General features: G+C 44.2%; 3 non-coding genes across 3 annotated transcripts; all 3 read left to right on the top strand.

Annotated features, from left to right (window-relative positions):
- Positions 1–1,971: 1,971 nt before the first annotated feature.
- On the top strand, positions 1,972–2,132 carry LOC119342252. Its single transcript, XR_005165488.1, has one exon. It is a non-coding gene; the product is annotated as a U1 spliceosomal RNA (small nuclear RNA).
- Positions 2,133–4,733: 2,601 nt separating this feature from the next.
- On the top strand, positions 4,734–4,893 carry LOC119342249. The gene has a single exon (XR_005165485.1). It is a non-coding gene; the product is annotated as a U1 spliceosomal RNA (small nuclear RNA).
- Positions 4,894–6,435: 1,542 nt separating this feature from the next.
- On the top strand, positions 6,436–6,598 carry LOC119342259. Its single transcript, XR_005165496.1, has one exon. It is a non-coding gene; the product is annotated as a U1 spliceosomal RNA (small nuclear RNA).
- The last annotated feature ends 2,853 nt before the right edge of the window (positions 6,599–9,451 follow it).

The following is a 9,451-nucleotide window of genomic DNA, read 5'->3' as shown; positions in this document are numbered from 1 at the left end:
ATCGATCGAGCGGATGAAGTCGCATCGTTCTGCGGTGGTGGCCCGGCCGGGGAGTGGCCGGAGCCGTCGCCGGCGACATGGACGGCGGAGACCCGAGGCACGGCAAGCTCGCAAACGGCGCAACAACGAGCAATACAAGCGGTGCTGAGCACCTACGGCGTCTACGTGAGCAGGCGAGCATGATGGACATGCTTGCGCGGGCGTTCGGTCACCGGAACATGCCCGGCGACGAGCTCGGCGGAGGCGAGCTCGGACATGTGGGGAACGTCACCTACGGCACGGCAATGGCGGGAAGCCGGAGGGGAGAGAGGTGAGGCTCACCGTGCGGCTACGTAAAGCCCTTGGAAGGTTAGTAGCAGCAGCAGCAGTCGTCGGAGATGACGAAGTTCGCCGGCGACAGTGGCGGAAGGGGACAGCTACTTTCACTCGTTGTGGAGCTCTCCGGCTCCAACGAGGGGCACCAGACGACGCAGCCCTTCGCGGCGGAGCGCTACGGCATGATGGCTCAGCTCGGAGGCGACGGGGACCGCGAGGACGACGGCGTGCGGCGGCAGATGCGTTCGGGCGGTGGATCTGAGAAGGAGGCGAGGCGACGGAGCGAGCGGGGAGAGGGGATAGGGACTAGCGCGAGTGGGGGAGGCAGGGCAAGTGGGAGGGGAGAGGGGAGCCCGAGGCGTCGGGGCCTTATCCTCTCCCGGCGAGGCCGGTGAGGTGGTCGGGTGGCGCCGAGGCGCCCGGTCGGAGGAACAGGAGGGAGGCGCGCTTCGGGGAGCTGGGCTGGCCAGGCTGGGCCTGTCTCTGCGGCCTTAGCCCCAGGGGCAGGGGGGTTTCCTTTTTCCCCTTTTTTTAAACAACTTTTCTTTTTCTTTTTAGCCACAATTGACTTTGCAAAAATATGACACTGGCCAAAATAATTTTAAACAATTACTGGGCACTACCAGAAAAAGTTTGGGGCCATCAGGAGTTGTCCAAGCATTTTGGAAAATGAAAAGGACATCTTAAATACTGCTGGACCAGATAATAAATTTCCAGGGACAAATTTGGGAATTCCAAAAGAGGTTGGTTCCAACATGATAAATAACCAAAGATTATTTTTCACACTTTGAACATTTTAGTTTTCATGTTTGGCAAATTTGAATTTTTGACTTTAAATTGGATTTGAATTTGAATGGTGATTTGGATCAAGTGAAGATTAGCAACAATGACATGATGACATGGCACCATTAACAGGTGATTACTGTAGCATGACACTGGGGGTGTTACACTCGATGACCACGTCTTCCAGGTTTTCCTCATTGAGCCCTAATTCCTTCATCATGGCTTCCAGGTCGGTTTTAGAGCCCGAGCCAGACGCGCCTGTATCCATCTGATCTCTCTCCTGAGAGAAAGCTTTCCGCGTGCGGTGATTCCATAACCTCCAGCGTCTTCCCATGGTCGCGCCAGAGGTCCTCGACCCCAGTCGCCAGAGAAGAGATGGCCGGAGGGAGGGGACGAGGGGTCTCTACGGTGGGGTTTATCGACGCCGCCCGAGCTTTCAAGACTGTGCACCAGTTTGATGGTTTCACGTCTTGGATGTTTGGGCTCGATCCTGATGTGTTGCCACTTGCGATGCTGGCCGATATTGAGTTAATGGGCCAGATACAACTGGGCCCCAAGAATCCTTCGGGCCCTTTCTGTTGTATAAATGATAATGAGTCAGAAAATAAATATTGGCCAACCAAATGTTTCATCGTTGGAACCAGGCCGCCAGGCTAACTACAGGTTTAGGGCCTATTTGGTAACCACCCGCTCCCAGAATCTGTGGAGCAGGGAAACCACAACTCCTTTGATTCGAATAGCAGCTCTGCCAACTCGGCTCCCGGAGTTGTGGAGCGGGGGGATACCGAACAGGGTGTTAGTCCCTCATAACAAGATTAAGAAGATTGGCTGGGAGGATATGTATATAAGTGGAGGGTATGACAACGTTGTAACTTACTTACTTGGATGGGGTATATGGGTGAACAATAAGTCTCGTGGCCTAGATCATTTGCTCACGTTGCTCTTTGTGAGCGTGTTGATCTACCATCTCCTTTTGTTGGGAGAGTGGACGTCATAACTTGTGCGAGAGAGGGTACGTGTTTGCGCGGCCCTTAACAAATTTTGAATTTAAATTTTTGGTAATTCATGTTTTAAAACCGTTTTGTATTGAATCATGATGTTGAATCCACATTTTCTGTTTTCCTATCACAAATTTGTAATAAATACACGCCAAAATATATAACTAGATAATAAACATGCTAATGAGAAAAGTGCAGGCCATTAGCTGCTCCCTAGTTTGTAACTTTGTATGTTGAAACTTTGCGATCTTGCAATAAACATGTAGGCTTGGCCTGTAGTCTGCCCAAACTTCACTGGTATCGATCTATCTTGTACAAAGCCACAAGGCTCCATAGGCAATATGAATGTAAATATTTAGGTTAGGATTCACTCCTCCCGTGACCAATAAAAAAAATCACGGTCGAGGTCGAGCTAGCACGTGCTCGTGCTGATGGTTGGCCTTGCTTAGACCACCAACAGCCCCACGTGCGGCATGTGAAGCTGCTAGGAAAGCGAAAAGTCCATTCTACACCCGAGCTCATATGCATCCGCATGAACAGTAAAATCGAATTTTTTTTGAAAAAAATTCAAAAAAAATTCCAAATTTTTTGAGAGAAAAATTAACAAAAGTTCTAAGTGCCTGCAAAAATTCATCATGAAATCACATTCCTGTAAGGCGTGCCAAAAAAAAAACAAATTCAATGCTTCAAAATGCGTTTGAAAGTAGCTTTTTCAGAGTACTATTTTTGTTTTTTTTGCCACGTCTTTTAGGAATGTGATTTCATGATGAATTTTTGCGGGCACTTAGAACTTTTGTCAATGTTTCTCTCAAAAGAAATTTGAATTTTTTTGAATTTTTTTTGATTTTTTTTCAATTTTACTGTTCATGGGGGAGCATATGAGCTCGGGTGCAGATTAGCCGCGTCCCTAGAAAAGTCCACCATGACTCACTCATGGCGCTCCGACGACGCATGCATAATGATATATCAGGAATTCCCTATGTGTCGCTTTCTGCGTCATAAAGTCGAGGCTTCGCACAGGCAAGTCGACCTATTGACCAATTGAGCCGGCCCGTGCATAACATTACGCGTAGCTTTCTCGTGAACGGTTCTAGGAACCTTCTAGATAATCCGAGCTGATTTTTGCCGGTTTTGGGAACCTTCTAGAAGGTTCTTGAACCGGGTTTTTCTTTTGTAATTTATGTCCATTTTTTTTCTGTTTCTTTTTCCTTTTTCTTTTTCTGTTTCTGTTTCTTTTTACTTTATTATTTTTCATTTTTTTGCTTTTCCAAAAGTTGTAGAGTTTTCAAGAAATCCATGTTTTTCAAAAAGACTTGTTCACGAAATTCAAAAAAATGTTACTTTTCAAGAAATGTTCGTGTTTTCAAAATTTTGTTCGGTAGTTTCAGAAAATGTTCTAGTTTTGAATGTTCGTGTTTTCAAACATTATTTGCGTTTGTCATTTTGTTTTGGAGTTTCAAAAAATGTTCGTACTTCCAAAATTTGTTCCTATTTTAAATTTTTTGGGAGTTTGAAAAAATGTTCATGTTTCAAGAATTGTTCGCGTTTATTATTTTTGTTCGGGAGTTTTAAAAAATGTTCCTATTTCAAAATTCGGGATTTCCTAATTGTTCTCAGTTTCATAATTTTGGTCTCGATTCCAAAAGTTGACCCCGTTTTCAAATTTTTTTTGGTCACCAATTTGAAAAAAGTTCACATTTTCGAAAAATGTTCTAAGGTTTAGAAATACAACCCGTTTCCATTTTTTGTTCACCTATATAAAAAAGTTTCAAATTTTCAAATTTTTAAAGGATTTTTGCACTTGTTCTCAGTTTATTTTTTTTGCTCTGAATTTAAATTTTTTTCCCTGCTTTCAAATTTTGTTCACAAATTCAAAAAATGTTCATGTTTCAAAACATGTTCTGAAAATTTTAAAAAAATATATGAGTTCTAAATAAATTGTTCAGATTTTTAATGATGCTCCATTTTTCTAGTTATTTTTACAAATTCGAATACCATTCATGTTTTCAAAAAAATATTCAGGTATTTTAAAATTTCTTCATAATTCGGAAAGTTGATGTGAAATTTCTAAAATTGTTTGCGTTTGTTAAAAGTTATTTTTAACATAAAGTGTTCGAAATTTCAAACAATGTTTGCAATTTTTAAAGTAATGTTTAGTTTACACTGCTAAATTTAGTTCTTTAGATTTGCTCTGCTTCATACGTCAACAGCACTGTGTGGGTGGACTGGTTAGTCCGGTTCGTGCACAAGCAGTAGGTCTATGGTTCGAACTCTAGAAAGCGCCACTAAGTTTTTGCTCATTTTTCGACCGATACAGTTCAACTCGAATGGGCCGGCCCAGTCGGGCGCGCCCTGTGCGAATGGTCATCTATTTGCCGCAGAATGCGGCAAATAGGAGTTCCCGATATATCATGCGAGTTCACCGGGATTTGGGCATGAGGCCGCCACGTCTTCGGCATCGGCCATTGTGTTAATGGGCTATATGTACAACTGGGCTCTTAAATACCTCGGCCTTTCTAACGCCGACGAGTCTGAAAATATTGGTTAGCCCGTCTAGTTTAGTCCCATACGGAAACATTGAGAAAATCGGCTCAGGGAAGATGTGTACATAAGTGAAGGGCATGACAACGTTGGAAATCACTTACCTGGACCGGGTCTATGAGTGATCAATAAGGCTCATGGCCTAGATCAATGGCTCTCATTGCACTTTGTGAGTGCGTTGATCTACCATCTCCCCTTCGAGGGAGAGTGGACGTCATAATTTGTGATAGAGGGGTACGCGTTCGCGCGGCCCATGCCAAGTTCTCCAAAGTAAAATTTGTGTTGATTATGTGCCCTTTTGATATGTAAACTAATAAACTAATTATATTTGTTTACGGAGGGAGTATTTCTTTTGCAAACTTCCATGCTTTGATAAATATGATTTCATCACGGAACACAATCGAGACATACAAGTAGATGATGCTTACTGCCATACGGAAAGCTGAAAAGATGTCGCGGAAGAGAAGTGCATATAAGAGGAGGGTAGGACAAGTTGTAATCATACTTACAGTAGGCCAGAGAAGTGCATTAACAATTTGACCAACATATTGAGCTCTGTTTTTTCATAAAAAAATCCTAGGCAAAAGATTTGTCATTTTTATTCATTAACAGAGAAGGTTTAGAGTTCAGGGCAAAGGCCGGAGTACAAAGCATCACTCTCGCGGCATAATGTTACGCAAATGTTTTGCTCCCGCACGGCTCCAAAGCGAACACTCCTTTTTTATCTTAGCCATCAAATGAGCTCTGTTCCTTATGCTCACTTGATGCATTTATATCTGAAACATTCCAGTAGTGTTATGTATTTTGGTCATCGTCTTTGTATCATCCTGCACCTGCAGCACGGAACAACCATGCAAGTTGAAGAACAGAGCTCATTTATGTTTGCCAAGATTCGGTGTGCCTACCCGTTTGGTAGCAACATGTCAGTCTCGATTAGAGACGTAACAAAAACTCAATTCGAAGGTATGGTGCAGATGCAGTGCACCTGTGAATTTGCTTCTGAAGCATCAAGCGTGGGTGCTCTTCAAGAGCTCACAGCTCGAGATCCGCCGATATGCGGGCACAAAACGAACGCCGAAACGTGAAATAGACTATCATGAAGCTGGCTAGCAAAGTCCAACAACAGCTCCAGTAATTAGCACAGGATCAAAGTTCAGTTCTTTTGTATGTGGTTTGCTGCTGACCACGGCAAGCTGTACCAGCTCTTCAGTTTTTTTTTTCTAGGAAAAGCTCTTCATTTATTTATTTATTTTTTTAGGAAAAGATCTTCAGTATTTTTTTTGATAAACATCGTCCTCCTTTATTCAATTGTCACAAGGATTGTGTCGTTTATAATTAAAGGTATCACCTCAACAGGAGGTGATTTGCGAACCAACATGTGGTTGGATGGTGAACAGTGGTATCCCCAGCCCACCGGGGGTTCGAATCCTAGTGCTCGTATTTATCGTGGATTTATTTCAGAATTTCCGATGATGCGCATTCAGTGGAAGGAGACGTTCTTGTGGACTAGATTGATGTGTTCATGGGCTAGATGCTACTGGGCCCATTAATCACTCTGCCTTCCAGAGGCCGGTGGGCTAGAAAATAATTGTCGGCCAGTTTTGTGGTCGGTCTGAAATTAATTAGGCCACGCAAGGTGAAGTTAAAGCTAAAGCTACCGCTAAAAAAAAGAACCCAAGGTAGAAATAATGCGTAAAAAACACAAGATAATTGCCTTTAGTTTCGTACCATATGGGAAGATTAAGAAGTTTGGTGCCAAAATCAAGTATATAATTGAAGGGCATGACCACTTTGAAACATACTTACCTGGGCGGGGTCTATAGGTGATCAATAAGGCTCATGGCCTAGTTTAACGGCTCAAATTGCATTTTGTGAGCGTGTTGATCTATCATCTTCTTTTTTTCGTGGGAGAGTGGTCGTCAGAATTTATGAAAGAGGTGGTACGCGTTCGTGAAGCCCCAATCAAGTTTTAAATTCAAAATTTGTGTTGATTTTCTTGTTTCCACTATTGTTTTGCACACTTAACACAAACTCTGTTTTAAATTTAAAATATTGTATTTTCTTAATGCTAACACTCATGGTATGATAAACTCGCAAAAGCAATTCATTATGTATTTGTAATAAATACACATATCCAGGAAAATAAAGTTAGTGAATGCTAACCGTGCAAGTTGTGAAGATGGTTCAGAGTAAGCTCGAATACCTGCGTACATTGATGCTGCAGCCAAGCATCGATGGCCACCAGTTATGTTTCTCAAGATACCGTATGCCCACCAGTTGGGTGGCAACATGTCGGTACACTGATTGTGTAAAAATTTTGGTTGCAGATAGATCCGGTGGAGCTTGGGCCTCATCAACCACACATATATATACGAGCAACTTCGACGGTGATCGATACTTGGACAGATAACTATGACTAACTCGGTAAGTAACTTCACACTCGTCATGTACAGCAAGAAGATGCTCACTTCACTGCTCATGGCGGCCCTCCTCATGTGCTCCTGCGCAATGTTCGTCGGCTCATCGCGCTACACCGCTGGCACGAGCGGTGAAGTGAAGGTGCGGAGCACGGCGGCATTTGCGGCGGAGGGACTCCATGGTGGCCGCAGGGCTGTAGCGAGGGGAGCGAGGTCGCTGGGGCAGAGGGTGCCAGCGAAGGCGCCCCCTCCACCAAAGCCCAACAAGTCCACCGGGTCGAAGCCTCCGCGGCCGCCGGCGCCACCCTCGCCATGCCCTCCGATGGCAGATGGTAGGTTCGTTTGATGTGTTGCTTTAGCTTTTACCGTGACCCCTCCTGCATTGTGTCACTGCTGTGGTGGACGTCGTTCCGGTCACACGGGCATTGCTTTGTGGAGTATGCGTTTCTTTGTGATCTCATAATAAAGTTAGTAAACTGAGAACCTGTCAAGCCGCGGTGATTTTCTGAACTGTTTTTTTGTTTTTTTAAGCGAACTTTAAAAATCAGGTCGGGAACGACCCAACACGCGATTAACTACGAGGATGCAAAGTCCACGGTAGCAACACAAACCCACGCACGGATGCATTATTCGATATGTTCGTCCATGCATGCAGTTTTATTTTGTCTGGCGCGCTAACCACATGCAGCTGGATCGACGATGCATGCGCCTCAACATATCTAGAGTTTTCTATATGTGCACGTATGATGCTGCTCTTGAGCCGCTAAATTAGGCATTTTTTTTACTTAAGCTTAATTTAAATTTGCAGAGGATATGACAAATCGCATGCTAGCACATTCGCATGTGGATCAAGGCGCCTAAAGCGAGACGGTCAGGACATACGTGGGCACCCGAAACTCAGATGCAACGGTATCTTGAGCCGTGTAGTGATTAAGACAACGTGGTCGTCTGTCATATAGGGAGTAGTTGAAGCAAGTGAATGGACATCAACGATGTAGTCAAACATGAAAGTTGATGAAAAGACTTTATTTTGAAATTGAATTCATTTTTAGATAAACTTGTTGGATTTTTTTGAGATATATAAACATGTCCAGAAGTTGATGAAAAGAGTTTCTATTGAGGGGTCTGGATGTATAACAAGGCTCACATGGCCTAGATCAATGGCTCACATTCGTGATGATCTACCATCGCCCCTTAATTGCAGAGTGAATGTCGTAATTTTCGAAAGAGCTGATAGAATCTGACAAGTTTGAAAAAAAATATAATCTTCAGAGCTAAATTGTGTTGGCACCGCCATATTAAATGTTTCTTGTTCTCAGTTTATATCTGAAAAATTTCCAGTAGCGTTTCATACCTTGGTGACGTGTGTCTCATCTTGCAGCAGAGAGCAGACTAGCCCATGCAAATTGAAGAAGAAAGCTCGTTAGGCAGATTTTTAGCCTGTTTTCTGGGCAGCGTATACCCAGTCATAGCATCGATGGCTGCTGTTTATGTTTGTCAAGAGAGATACGGCGTGCCTGCCCGTTTGGTATCAACATGTTAGTCTCAATTTATTAGACACCTACTAGTAAAAGCTTAATTCAAAAGAGCTCATTAAGCGCAAATACACGGCCATTTGCATCGTTGCGCTCCGGTCATACTGTATATGCTAGTACTATGTCGTCAATTTGACCAACCTAATACAAGTTATATATTATAAAAAATATACCAATATAAACTTCAGATGTTCGATTTTCAAAAGATATAATTTTTGTGTTATATAGTTTATATTAGGATGATAAAATTGACAACCTAGGTATATATATAGGACTTATAAACTGAGACTGGGAGTACTATGTCTCTGGTTGACGATGGTTTTGACAGGTCGGCAATCTCCGTGCGTCCAAGTCTAGCGTACCAGCTCTCCGTTGTCCGTTCGGAGTCCACACCACACTCGCATGTGCCTGTCGCCCCCTCTCAGACCTTGTTTTGTGATCCACCGTAAAACATTCTCGGAATGGGCCGAGATTTGCCGAGTGGCCTTGGTATAGCACTAGCCGACCGCCCGTCAAATTTTGTTCCATTTGGAGGTCGTTTGATGCCCCAATCGTCAACCACGTAGCCCGAAACCCCTCTCTCTTTGCAGCCCAGCCCCTCTTCACCATAGCCCATGAGCCCATCCAAACCCCCTCCATGCTCTCGGTCGTTCGATCACGATCGTGTGGGCGAAAACCGCTCCTCATTGGACTCTCCTAGCTCCCTCTACCTATAAATAGGTCCTCTCCCCCGAAATTCGTGGATGATTCCACCCTAACCCTAGCCTCCTTCCTCCGCACGCTGGACACGTCCGCCCCTGCGCCGGACAGATCCTGCAGCCGCTGCCGCCCGCCGCCCGCGGCCCGCTCGGCCCGCAACCGG

The sequence above is a fragment of the Triticum dicoccoides genome, chromosome 7B (assembly GCF_002162155.2).
Source record: "Triticum dicoccoides isolate Atlit2015 ecotype Zavitan chromosome 7B, WEW_v2.0, whole genome shotgun sequence".
NCBI classification, from domain to species: domain Eukaryota; kingdom Viridiplantae; phylum Streptophyta; class Magnoliopsida; order Poales; family Poaceae; genus Triticum; species Triticum dicoccoides.
The sequence above is the reverse complement of the archived record's forward strand: the minus strand, read 5'-3'. Positions and strand labels throughout refer to the sequence as shown.